Genomic DNA, 14,098 nt, shown 5'->3' with positions numbered 1-14,098 from the left:
CCCTGGACTTACAATGATTAATACTGAAAAGTAGACACATTCAAGAGATGGTGGAAACCAGAATGATCTTGGTAGATTTAAAGTACATTGTTAAGGAGAGAGAGAAGGCAAGGATGCCTGAGTGATCATGGAATCACCCACTCACTACATGTTATATGCTGAATGTTTGTGCCCCCTGAAAATCCCAAAGGAGGTGGGGATTTGGGGAGCTAATCATGATAATGTTGGGAAGAAAGGTAAACATAAGTGGTTGGAGGGAGAATAAAGCCAGTAAAGCCTCCTAAATGGGACTCAAAGAGTTAACAAGATAAAAACCAGAGAGCCAGAGAAGTCTCACAGGGTTAATCAATTGAAGTTTCAAGGACCAGGAGTTACTTGGATGTCCAAACACTTCCCAGATAAAGAAAATCTCAGAAGACAAGCACAGTAACCATCAGAGTGCAGCCCATGTCTCCATTTCACCAGTTAGACGAGACCTGAAAGGCCAAAGACTGTTGATCAAGGACTTCTCTGCCCTGCCAAAAACCCCATAAAAAGAAGCCTCACAGTAAGCAGCCTGCCTTTGTCTGCCTTGGCTCTGGCCCGCTCCTCCCTTGGACTGCTTTCAAATAAAACTTTCACTCTGCTTCTCCACTGTGTCTCTGCCTTTCAATTCTTTGTTGCCGCAGGGACAGGAACCAAGGAGAATGAACTCAGCCCGTAACAATGGTGGGGCCCCCATGATAGGATTAGTGCCCTTATCAGACGGGGAGGAGACACCAAAGCTTCCTCTTGCCACCATTTGCCATTACAGTAACAAGGTGATTGTCTGCAAGCCAGAAAGAGGTCCCTACCACACACACAGAATCTGCTGGCACCTTATGGACTTCCAGCTTCTAGAACTTTGAGAAATGAATGTCTGTTGCTGAAGCCACTCAGTCTATGGTATTCTGTTATACAGCCCAAACTGTCTCAGACACTGTGGCAGGAAAGAGCAGGTAGACAACTGCAATCTCAGAAAGGAGCAGGTGTGGACAGGGAGCTGCCAGAAATCCAAGGGGTTGAGTAGATAACAGGGGTCAGAAGAGAAGTCTAGGCTAAAAGATATGGATTCTGGGCCATAAACCTATGGAAGGAAGGAATATTCAACCATGCATGTTTGAGGTGATGAGGGATACAGGGAAGAGTGTGAAGAGAAGGGGCTTAGGATACCAACATTTAAAGAAGCAGGGACTTAGCTTTGCCAGTAGCATTTACAGTTACTAAGGTCTGGAATGAGGAAGAATCCAAAGGTTACATACTGAGCCATAGGCAGGTGATCCAAGCACATAACCCTGCCCTCCAAGAACTGGAGCATCTAGCCTAATGACAATGGTTGTTGGTTCTAAGGAACCAATGTCTATGAAGGGGCCTGAGTTATACCTGAGGCCGCCTGTATATAACGTATGGATTTTTAAATGCCCACAGCTGTGAAATACTACCTAACAACAATTCTGTGATTGGAGCTAACTATTATCCTTCCCCATTTGAAAAGGGGAGAAAAGTTATATTCAGGGAAGCTCCTTGGCTTGTCCCATTGAGGATGGCAAAGGCTGAAATCATCCCAGGTTTCCGGACTTAGGCTTACCGCTCTGTCCGTGTCCTCATAAATCACCATTTATTGACCCTATATGTTCACATTAGCTTATTATTTTCTGACCAGGTGGATCCTCTCCATTAAGCCCAAAAGATAAAAACCCTTCAGCTGAGGATGCAGAAAAGCAGCATGAGAGAATCTCTCAGAACTGTTTCTGAGAGCTGGGATGCCCTTCCCCTGCCACGTTGGCCTGTCAGCTGTTGCCAAGTCCCGGAGAGAGCAGGGGTCTGAATGCACGCTGTGTTTGTCCCTGCTTCTGCTATGTGTTTTCTATTTCTGCTTCACACCATCCTGGTTAATGAAAGTCGAATGGCTGCTTGGGTTTCCTTTCTCCCTGCCACTGCCATTTCCATTTGCTGGGTCTCATGCCTTTTTAGCACAAAGTTGCTGTGTTTGGGCTCTAATTTGCCAGGCAGTGATAAATTCCAAAAAAAACCCCTATTCTTACTGACTTATTTTCGGAATGTTAAGCAAACATGTCTAAATTATGCGGTAGCCAATTCCTCTCTAAGATCTGGTTTTGACTTCACATTAATTCAAGTAGGGGAGAGAAAGAAAAAAAACAAAAACCCAAAATGCCGAGATGCCTTCCTTCATTCTCTAAGAGAATTATTTTTTTTAAGTTGACTCTGTTGATACAAGGGCCTAAGCTCCCTTCCAGAATCCTAGGCGGTGAAGACCACATTCCAGTCCCAGGTACCCATCATGGAACATGCAGAGGGAAAGTGGCCCACTTCCGTTCCCGAGGAGAAGAAAGGCTGAGACAGGATGAAGCCAAACGCTGTATGTAGGATGGGCTATGATCCCTTTTTTTGAAAAGGATCAAACAGGACCTCTTTCAGTGAGTCAGAACTTAACCTAAGTTACCTTGTCCAGGGAGCTTTAAAACACACACACACACACACACACACACACACAATAACAGCTGTTTTCCACCTCTGTGCTGTCTGCCACCAACTCCAAGAGATACCTCAGTTTAGAACCAAACTCAAATTGCAAATGAGCCAATACATTTCTGATCCTGGGAGAGGACAACTGGTGTTTTGCCATTTCCACATTTCCTAGCTAGAATCCCTCTTTTTTTTTTTTTAATGGAACATTCTATTCCCTGACTCACTGTCCATTTTGGAATATGCCAAGCTTGTAGGATGAAAGCCCACAGCCACCAATGACCCTCGTCACCACCAGAGAAGCACTTGTATGAGACTGAAGCCAGGACAGAAGGGTAGATGGTCAAGAGCTGGAATGCGCAGGGTCCTGAGTGCGTCATCTGGGATCCAGCTTCAGCCCATGCCTGAGCCAGATCTACCCCCCTGAGCTCTACATACAAGAGCCAGCAAAAGTAAAAATCTCAACTACCACATGTTTCATGTCTCAATGTATTCATCTGACAAATGGATAGGACAGTGTACTAAGTATTTTCCATAGAACTCTGAAATTCCAAAAGTCTTGTCCATATCATTCTTGTTCAAAATATCATCATATACACAAGTGGCTGACTCTACAGAACAGAATTAATAAAGAAGAGTGACTCAAATTCCTAAAACATTTATTGCAACAGTACCAATCGCCCCCATTGTCAAAAACTTCCCGTTAAAACTCCTCACCCTGGCTCTATTAAGGCCCCATGTAAATGCTCAGCCTTCTCCCCCCCTTCCCTTCCCTTGTTCCATCCCTGTACTGTTCCTCACTCAGCCTCCGTGGCGTCCTTCTGTGTCCCTGCAGTCAGTGTCTCCCACCCAACCCAAACCCACCCCGTATGCTGTCCTTGCCAACCCCACCCAGCTGCGACCACCAAGATCCACCTTTCCCAGAACGCTTTCCTCCACTCCCTGTCCCCAATCCTGCTTCTAAGAAACAATTCCTTCTCTGAATCCTCAGCGCACAACCTGACGCCGCTGACTGCCTCTATTTCCTTGTTCTGAACCCCTTGCCTTCCATTTTGGTATATTCCGTTCTACTGAGGCATTTAACCCAAAGGGATACACATGACGCGCACACACACACACACACACACACACACACACACACACACACACACACACCCTGTAAGTACAGGGAGTTCATGCCTCCACGGGTGAAGCTTTAACTAACAGGAGACAAGAGCCAGTGAAGAACTTCCCCACCTCCTTCCCCAGTCTATCATGTACGCTCTTGAGACCCAGCAGACCACAGGCTTCTGGGAAGACAGACCTGCAAGACCTGATCAGTTACACTTACTATCAAGTGGTACCCAGCGCAGTAACCACCCGCCCCTTGTAACTGTTTTTTTCTCTCACACCTTTTTCTCCTCCTCCCTCCTTTCCCAGGTTTGCACTCCCTGTTGAAAAAGTAGGACAACAGTTTTTGCATCTGGCTCTGTTTTCTAGGGGGCTCAAACTTACCACTTTTTACTTTATAGCACAGCTGCTTACACGTGTACTTTTCCCCGCTTACTAGACTACCTAATTATTACAGGCACTTTTCCACCTCTCTACTACAATATCCCAGATGAGTGCTTAGCATAGTGTTGGTGCTTAAGAAATGTCTGTGTTATGAATGGTCAAAGACTGGAAAATGTCAAGTCAGTAGGGGTCTGAAGACTCTGAACTGACACACCTAATATGGAGGGATGGGAAGGGAGTATGATCTTACATATGACTTCTGTTCACAGGCCAGTGAGTTGTTAATATGACCAAGGGCTGTCGGATACACTGGAGCATAATTCAACCGAAGGATGGTTTCTGTCTTATCCCAGTACTGTAGTGTATACAATGAGACAGAACGTAGGAAATAATGAGGTTAGACTCTATCTGGAAGAGAAGACAGAGACACTGGGGAGCAGATAATAGGGAAAATATAACTGGACTTTCCTTAGTTTTGTGAGTGTGAGACATATTTATTTCCCCATTATTTTGGGGAAAGGTGATGGCCTCACACCTTTCACAGTAGGTGCAGAGGAGAAAGGCAAATTCATAAAGGAGAGCCCCCTGGGAAAGACACTGACCTGATTAGAACATATTATGGACTGAATATTTATATCTCCGAAAAATTCCTATGCTGAAATCCTAACCCCCAGTGTGATGGCATCAGGAGGTGGGGCCTTCGGGAGGCCATTATGTTATGAGGATGGGGCCCTCACAAATGGGATTGGTGCCTTTATAAAAAGAGACACAAGGAGCTTCCTCTCTCCCTACTCTCCACCATGTGAGGATACAGTGAGAAGACAACTATCTACAAACCAGGAAGAGACATCTTCCTCACTGGACATCTTGGGCTCAGACTTCTTAGCCTCCACGACTTCAAGAAATAAATGTCTGCTGTTTAAGCCACCCAGTCGATGTTATTCCGTTCCAGTGGCTTGAACAGGATAAGCCAGGACATCAGGAGGACTAGGATGTCCCAGCTGAGGTCTACAAAGGGGGCAGGAGACCACGGCCTCTAAGAACAGGATTTACCTGAATGAACTAGAAACCCCTCTACTGACCCTTTCCCCAAACCACCACCACAACCAACTCACCACCTCTAACACAGACTTTTTCCCATCAGGGATCACTGTGGCTGGAACCTTGCTGCCATGTGTGGCCCTGAAGCTGCTGTGGCCTGTGCTCATATCTGGGTCCACAGGAAATGGGCACAGCAGTGGAGAGGGCCCCATCAGTCTGTACCAGGGCAGATCTTAACAAGGGCACCTGGGGAAGGAGCTGTCACGGGATGCATCCGTAACTGGGCCGACTGCAGCCTCTCACTCTCTCTCAGCTCTGTATCTGGAAGCAGGGCCGTGCTCTTTGGACTATGTCCCTGGAGTTCTTGGACCTCAAGACAGTAATGGTGGTCTTCCTTCTAATGAGGGCTCAATCAGTTAATTGTCAATTAAAAGATGTGACCACTTTCTTAAGATGATGAAGTGGTTCCTCGGTCATTCCAGGGCTTGCTCAGCCATCTGCAAGGAGGACATTCTGTGGACCACAGCCTTTCTAGGGTACCAGGTGTAGCTGTGGATTATTGGAAAGTGTGACCCATGCAGAGAAAAACAAAACAGGAGATGGACAGAGGAAAGGAGATGAGTAATTGCACCTGTCAGAAAATGAGGATATGGTTAAGCATAACACCCGGAACCTATGAGTTTTGTGGAGGAAAGCACCAGTGAAAACAGTAGGAATTATTTGGCTTCAATCTCCCCGGAGGAGGTGGAGTTGATCTTTTGGGCTCCGTGGCCTGTATTGCATTCCAGCCAACACTATTAAAAGTGCCTGCTCACACTTGGTGGTTAGCACAGCATTTCACAACCCCTGACCTGCTGCCCATCCTGCAGATACAGGGAGCTCTGAATGTGTAAAATGCTATTTTTAAAACCACCAAATAGTTCCATATTGCCCCGACTGCAGCGCAGGGGGAGGAGCTGATCGCCTCCCCAAGTCTTTGGCACCAAAGGGCTTTGCTGTGGATGCCTTCTTCCTGCTGTCATACCATCCTGATCAAGATTAATTGTTTCAGTTGAAGTAAGTCACTCAGAAAGTATGGGAAGGGTGGAAGGAAGAGGACAGTTTCCTTTTTTTTTTTTTCCTACTTCATTGTTTGTTCTAAAAGATCCAGAAGAAAAAAGGAGTGAAGTAAAGGAATTTAAAGTGTGGAACATGTAATAAAGGACATCAGGTGAAAAAGCTACTACAGGCTCCATGTTTATCTTCAGCTCAGTGGCTTTCAGAAGAGCATGGCCTTGGCTGGGCAGCCTCGAGGATGGGACTCTTCTCTGCCAGTTGGAGCCTTGACTGAACTCTCAAAAACCCAGCTGACCTCATCAAGCTCCATCTGCCCTCAATAATAAGGCGGGACAGCCTCCCCAAGACAGGCTCATACACACATACACTCCAGGTATATATACTGGAACCTCCAAAGACTACTTTGGGTGAAGAAGTCATATGCGGCCCCAGAAAGAAATTAAGAAAAGGAAAATACATAGCCCCTAAACTCCAGCCTGCATCACACAGGAAATAAATATTATTTGTAGAGCAACTTTGACTTACTGGGCATTAGTGAAAAGGTTTATTCCTTTTGTGTCACTTCTCTAAGGCTCAGACATTCACATCCCCTCTGAGTATGGCACCCTGGCTAAGCCCCTTACACTGCATTGTAGGTTAAATGGGTCTGGGGGAGCAGCTCAGGGTATTTGGGGAGTATTTGTAGAATACTTGTAGAGACCTCATCCAAGACCCATGATCACTACGCTTATTCCAAACTGAAGACATCTATTATCTGTGCTTTTTTCTCCATCCCATTATCTTAACAAAAGGAAGAAAGGTTAGGCAAGGGAGGAAATGCATGGTTTTGCCAATTTCATGCATTCAGTGGGAATCAAGTTGTCATGATCCATTGGGAAGAGAATTGGGCAGGGGGTCAGGAGACTGGAGCACACAGCATCCAGCTAGACCCTGGTGCATTCACTGTCTATGGGCAAATGAGTGAATGAGTTTGGGTGTGAATTCTTGGGAAACCAGGAAGCATTCAAGCAGACAGGACGGCCAAGGAATCCACAGAGGAATGAAGGGCCCAAGAGGGAGGCCACTGGGACCCAAATGCCAGGGTCCAGGGCTTGCTTGGCATTTTGTTTGGTTGTGTTGCTTTTCTGTTGACCTTTCTCCTTCATTCCTGTCCCCACTTACTTTTGCACGGGAGAGAGAAGATCAAGGATCTGGAAAGGCAGGGAAGGTATTTTATTGGCCAGAATTTGGCAAGGCCTCATATTCCTGCTTCATCAATATGCCTTACCCATTGGTTGGAGATGGGTCTTCACCTCCTGGCACCTCTCAGGCCCTGTAAATTCACTCTTTTTAATTTTTACAGAGCAGTTTATAGGCCAAAAAGAGGGAAGCTGGGGGATCCGTTGTCAGGGGCTGCATTGAGCAATGAACCATCCTCTTGGTTTTCTTTTTCTTCCTTCCCTCTTTGAGTCTTGTAAATGAGCATTTAGACCCTCTGAGGGAGATGGGAAAGGGCTCTTTGAGGGCAAGTCATGAAAGAATAGAAGGGTTGTGAAGAGGCCTTCAGGAAATTCTGAGACACTGGTCTGTCTCACCTTAGTTATTTGGGTGGGGGCGGGGCAAGAGAACATGTAGCAGATCATCTTTACAACCCAACCTGAAAGGTCCATCCTTTGAGGAGAAGGGAAATGTGTGACCCGATGATTTAAGCCAGAACTGCTCGCTGTGTTTAATAGCTCACATTTTGAGAGCAGTGCTCTGGGAGGAATGTAGTAGGATCTGAAGAATCGGAAGCTCTGGCTCTCTGGTACTCCTCAGAGTATCATGATTTACAAGCTACAACCCCACAGCAGCTAGTCACTTAGAGATGATAATGGACAGACCAGCCAAGGCATGAGGAACAAAGATCTGAAGCTAAACTCGAGAAAAATGTTCTGCATATGAGTATTAAGTAGGGGGCAAGGAAAGTGTCTCAAACTTTATTTATCAATAGACCAAAGCTGGGAAAAAGGACTGAGAGTTCAAGTGTCCCTGCCTTTTTAAAGCTTGAGAACCCAACCATAAGGGAAGGTTAGAACAACTGAGGAATGATCTTCATCATCATCCTGCCTTTTGGTGTACATTTATTAAAAGCTTAGTGGATGCCAGGCATCTTATAAACACTTTGCCTGCATTATCACACACCATCGCTCCTGAGATAGGATGTGATTATCTGCCTCTTCTAGGTCAAGAGAATGGAAGGTGTCTCTCCCCCATATCCTGCAAAGGAGTGGCAAAGAGAAGAAACCTCAACTTCTGCCAAGATCTAAGCTCAGTCTTTACAGGTGAGAAGGCAGACACTCAGAGGATCTTAGCCCATATTCAGACTTCCCCATCTTGCCTTCCTCCCAAAGAATACATCAGTTTAATGCTAGTGTTACGGAAGCTCCAAAGGAAGAGAGAAGAGGAAAGGAGCTTTTAGAAAAAAATAATTCGTCCTCTGGTTCCGCAGTGAATTCAGGAAGATCCTAACAATGATGGCTTGAATACTTCATCCTTTGAATTGCAATGGTTCTGTTTGATTTGGGAAGACTTCTGGGAGAAGCCCTAGTCCGTTAATGGAATCCCCTACTTCTCCTAACCCTGACCCCTTAGGAAGGTATTCTGCAAGGAACTAGGAGGACTTGAGCTCTCAGTGGGTAACAGAGTGGGAAGAAAGGTGGCCTTCGGTCGGCATCTGCAGAGCACTACCAACAGCAGCTGTCCTTAAAGCCTAACAGGCACAGAAAGTGTGGTGTGCAATCACTTCTCTTCACTCACCTTTGATTTCTGTTGCTAAAAGCCTCTTGAGTTTTCCTAGTAAGTGTCCCACACCAGAGTTGGGCGGAGGGGAGGTGTTATGGTTTATGCCTAAGGAAGGTGAGGAGGGAAGAAAAAATATTACCATAAAAAACATACTGGAAAAAGTAGAAATGGAAAAATTTGACTAGGGACACATTCAATGTGATTAAACTATAGATTCTTCTGAGAAGAGGTGTGGAGGGGGAATGGATGGCGATGCTAATAAATAGAGCATACTTAGAATATCCAAAAGAGCAGGAAACCAGACTCCTTCTAAGAGCAAGGGTAATGCATTTAGAGAAGTAACACCGGGATTGTCACAGACAGCCCTGCTTTGTACAACACGGCAAGGCATAGTGCCAGGACCCACGTACAATTCGCAAATCCCTTGGATTATCAAGAATTTTATTTGCCTTTAGAGTGGACCAGCCTTGTATACCATAAACATTTCATTCAGGCCTTAAGTTCTGGGCTCTGCATCTCACATACTTAGCACCACCCCTGCTGAGAGCCTCCCTTCCAGCCACTTTCTTTGGCTGCGCCTGATGCGGTTAAGCTCTGATCTCTAGTTACTTAAAGCTGCAAATGTCTTTCCATATATCACTTACTCTCCAGTGTCCCCTCAGGTTTAAGTCCAGATGCTCTGGTGCTGTGGGCAGACTAATGACTCCCCAAAGATCTAGCTCCCACATCCTGATCCCAAAAAACTGTGACTATGTTGCCTTACCTTCTTTCCAAAGGAGTTTTGCTAATGTGATTCCATTAAGGACTTTGAGATGGAAAGATTATCCTGGGTTATCCAGGTGGGCCCAGTGCAGTCACAAGGTCCCTGCAAGATGGGAGAGAAGGGCAGAAAAGACAGAGGTGGTGTGGTGGTAGAAACAGAGAGCAGCGTCACGTCTCAGGAGCGTCTCCTGCGTCTCCATTACAAGGTCAGGCCGCTTAGTATTGCCTCCCTCTGCACTGCGTCCTTCACCTTTCAGCAACCAGCACCACCACAAGTGCCAATGGGTTGGTGTGATTATTTGACTAATGTCAGTGTCCTTTCCAAGCACGCATGAAGGTAGGGACTCTGCCAGACTTTGCTTCCTTCTGAAGTCCCAGCCCACAGCAGGCACTTAATAAATATTTGTTGAATAAATGAGCAAACAAAGGGGTGAGCAGGATCTGAACCTCCTACGGTTCCAAGTATTCTTTAGTGTGGGTGGAAACACAGCAGTCCACCAGGGGCCCCACTGACTTGCTCTTTGCCTTTTGTTTTCCTATCTTGCTCCAACCAGACTACTTATCTTTACATATAGTCTTAATACCTTTCTGCTGAGAGAAAGCAGAAATCTGTAACGCCAAACAGTGGCTCAAGGAGTTGGAAAATTTCCTTTTTCTATGTTATGATTTGTATTCAGATTATTCTGACTTTAACTCTTGACCTGATCGCCCCACCAGTGCACAGTGATCTTTGTTATTAGACTGGAGACCTCCTGTTGTTTTCCTCTTCTCTGAATGTGAAAAACCATCTACTGATGCCAAGACTGAGGTCCCAAGACCAGTTGTGCAATACCCCAGGGGGATCCCATTTTCAAATCATTACAACAAACTTTATTGAAATTCACTGTAACCTCAGTGCAGTCCTGCATATATTTTTAAAGGAAGCTATGGGCAATATTACAAAAAATAAAGTAAACAGGCTCTACTCAGACAGTTATCACACACCCTCATGTGTAAAACTGAAATAAAGCCTTTTGGCTGCACTCTCCTATTCCACAATTGATCACTTCTGTCTATAGAGTAAGGTTAGAAGATGTCCACAGGTGACCCTCACAGCTCGTCGGGGAGGGAGACAAGGCAGGTAGCACTTATGCTTTAGTTCCTGAAGTCACAAGGTAATTGCTCACTCTGTTTCCCTGGGTGCTTTATCTTTGTTTCATTGGAGCCTCTAATGTTAACACATGGGAACCCTGGGTAAGTATTTTTTTGAAGGAATAAATGAATGCCTGGCTTCTTTCTAATCAGAGAGTTTCTAATTGTCTTGCCCAACATTATTAATTACTAAATGAAGGGCCTTGGACTTGCCTCCCAGCCACCTGGCTCCAAGTGCAGTATCCTTTCCTCTCTGCAGGCCAGGAGAGGACTCCTGGAGAAAGAGGAGGAATGGTGGCGATTGAAGTTTTAAACACCATTTTGCATTTAAGAGTGCTGTGTGAACGGTGGACACATGGCAGGAAGTTTAAGTTTCTTCAGGCAAAGAAAAGCAAGCACAGAAGCCAGAAAGCACTCAGTTTACTCGGTCCAGCAGCAGGAAGAATGTACACAATGCACACAAATAAATGAGCAGAGACACCTGGGATCTTATCCCACACCAGCTGTGGCCCCATAAACCAGAGAGAAACCCAAACCCCAGCAAGGTGAGCATACCCTGACGTGGCATTCAGTCCAACTCCGGGGATTCTATAGCCCTCAGGATATTTAAAGATGCAAAAGACTTGGAGGAATATATTTCTGGCCCATTAAAGCAAGTTTATTTTAAAATATTCAACATTTCTTTATTAAAGGCAAACAGGCAGGATATAAGCTCTATAAACTTTCCAAGTAGAGAACATTGCTAGCATTCCAAATGGAGAAATTAGTGCCTTGTGTGAGAACCAAGTCTTGCCTATTTCATTTTGCAGATGGCCACATACAGAATATTTTTCTTACAAGATCATAATGCATAATGAGCTTTTGAAAATGGAAGTTGTAGCTGGATTTTTCTTGCTGCCTCATTATTATTATACCAGTTAGGGAGGAGGTTTGTGGTTCATTCTTAGGGCAGGCTTTCCCAAAGAATACCATGTCTTAAAGGCAGGGCTTTGCAATGCCCTCAAATTATACTGCATGCGATGTCAGCTGGGGCCTCCCTATCCTGCAGAGATAAGCCTGTCTCTCAGATTTGCAGGGCCTGGGGTAAGACTACCAGTGGAGATTCCTGGCGCAAGCCCTTTCTCTTCCCATCCTAGACTCCACTCGGTACCAGGAGGGGCTCACATGTATGAATGTAGACATCCTAGAGTCCAAAACCCAGCTTCCATCCACATCCTTGCAAACAAAGTTCCACAGACAGTCCCTCAACCCAGAAGTACACACAGTGTTGGGGTGACCCACTCTCCAGAGGCACATAGGCAATGGGCCTTTGTGGTCCTAGGAAGCCACCTGGGGACCACCTGACAGGGGATTGCAGGGCCCCATGGATCCAGAAGGGCACGGGTTCCTGACTTGCGTATCCCAGACTCCACAAACTCCTTACTCCAAAGCAAGCAACACAGCTGAAGAAGAGCTAAAAAGGGGCTGCTGAGGTGCAGGGCCCAGAAGAGGGGCTCTGGTTGCCATGGTCTCGGTGGCGCTAGTCAGATTTAGGGAGCCTTGATTCAAACTCCCCCCAAACCAAAGCTCCCACATAACATGTTATTTTCTCAGGATTTGTGCATTCACAATCCCCTGCTCTGGCCCAATTCCAGTTACGTACTACTGCTGTTTTGCCTCGTACCACCCTAAACTTGAAATGCCACTGCTTGACAAATTTTTAGGGAAAAATATTCTCATGCCAAACATCTTATTTTTAGTCAACTCTACTAAAAACTTGAGTGTGAACAGCTCTCTTTTTATCTCTGTTTTCTTCTCCCTCCAAGGAACAAAATGAATTCTGTTCCTTTATCATGCAAAAACTTGAGAGTGCATAGAATTGCAATACACATATGTCTGTACACAAATACACACATAACTGAAATGCAGTGGAAGAGAAACAGATACATGGAGTTCATCTGAGACACACCAATGGCAGAACAAACCACTGAATGTCTACAGGGTGCAGAAGGTCTCTCAGGCTGTCCTAAGTCCTGGTTGAGTTGAGTTTCCTTTGGAATCCACAAAATGTTTCTGATGAGAAACACTCATCACTACTTTTATTTGAGCTAGCTAGAAATTCCATTTCTTGTAAAAAATACTGGTTTGTTTTCCACTATTTTCAAATAGGGAAACTGAGATTTAGAGAAATTTTGACTTGCCCAAGGCAGGCATCCACTGTTTGGCCATAAATAAAACAGCACACATGACTATAATTTCTGTGCTCTTTCCCACTTATTCACCTAAAACCACAAATTCATTAGATATTATGGTCAATTACATCATGGTTAAGCAAATTATCTATTACCTCTCCTACCCACAACATGGGAGGACGATATCTCTTTGTTTCTACCTTTCATCCCAAGAAGAACATGCCTGATTACTCCAAGGAGCTGGAGAAACACATGGGGTAGACGAAATCAACACACAGCTTGCACCAAGCCCAGCCAAGCCCAGCCAAGCCCACTTTAGATCAGCTGAACCCCAGACAGCTTGCAACTTGCAGGCACAGGAACACGAAATAAATGCTTACTTTTGTATACCCCTGAGACTTGGAGTGGTTTATCACACAGAATAGATAGATATAGATATAGATACGTAGATACATAAATAAAGATATCGTAAGCAACAGTTTCACCAAATGTTTCTCCACTGAATAACATGAGTCACCAAGAAGCTTCCTAGCTATATAACACTTAACCTGAAAGCCAGTGGCACACATGGTTGGTTTTCTGTTGCACTCCAGTTCTGGTACCAATGTTTTTATGACTCAACTTTAGTCATTTATGCTGCAGCAATAAACTGCCTGAACATCTTGTTGGCTTACAACAACAAAGTTTCATTTCTCACTGACCTTCACCCTGGCTGCAGCTCTTTTCCATGGATCTTCTTCATTCTAAGATCCAAGCTGAAGGAGAAATCCCTCCCTGGAACATACTATTCTTGCAAAGAAGGAAAAAAGCATCTGAACCTGGTGATTCCTTTTAAGGCTTTTGCTCCAACATAGCCACAACATTTCTGCTCACATTCCATTTGGCAAATGCAAGTCTATGACCAAAGCTGATCTATGGAGTAGGTATGTGTAATAATGCTCTCAAATAGGTCAAGAGGACTGAACTGAGAGCTGTAACACTACAAGACCCACCAAAAGAGGAACATCTTCTTTATTCTTCAAGGAGCAGCTAAAAGTGTCATCTCCTCAGTGTCACTCTGTTAGCACATCTCTCTGCCTTTTCTGTTCTGCAGCACATATTACAACATCGAGATTTATGAACAAATACTTTCAGGGCAATGTACCCCCTACTACTTAGTGAGCCTTTGAGGGCAG

General features: G+C 45.1%; 1 long non-coding RNA gene across 2 annotated transcripts in view; it reads right to left on the bottom strand.

The window, feature by feature from the left end:
- Positions 1 to 13,678, bottom strand: part of LOC118925449 (uncharacterized) — a 64,623-nt gene extending 50,945 nt beyond the window's left edge. The window contains exons 1-3 of one of the 2 annotated variants that reach the window (XR_008998414.1): positions 13,625 to 13,678; positions 9,623 to 9,724; positions 8,875 to 8,964 (exon numbers count right to left, since the gene is read on the bottom strand). This is a non-coding gene — a long non-coding RNA (uncharacterized LOC118925449). Of the gene's footprint in view, positions 1 to 8,874; positions 8,965 to 9,622; positions 9,886 to 13,624 lie in introns of those variants that run through there. The other variant, XR_005030059.2, reaches the window with a different exon arrangement.
- Between the last annotated feature and the right edge of the window lie 420 nt (positions 13,679 to 14,098).

The sequence above is a fragment of the Manis pentadactyla genome, chromosome 6 (assembly GCF_030020395.1).
Source record: "Manis pentadactyla isolate mManPen7 chromosome 6, mManPen7.hap1, whole genome shotgun sequence".
Classification (NCBI taxonomy): domain Eukaryota; kingdom Metazoa; phylum Chordata; class Mammalia; order Pholidota; family Manidae; genus Manis; species Manis pentadactyla.
This window is presented reverse-complemented; position numbering and strand designations above follow the sequence as displayed.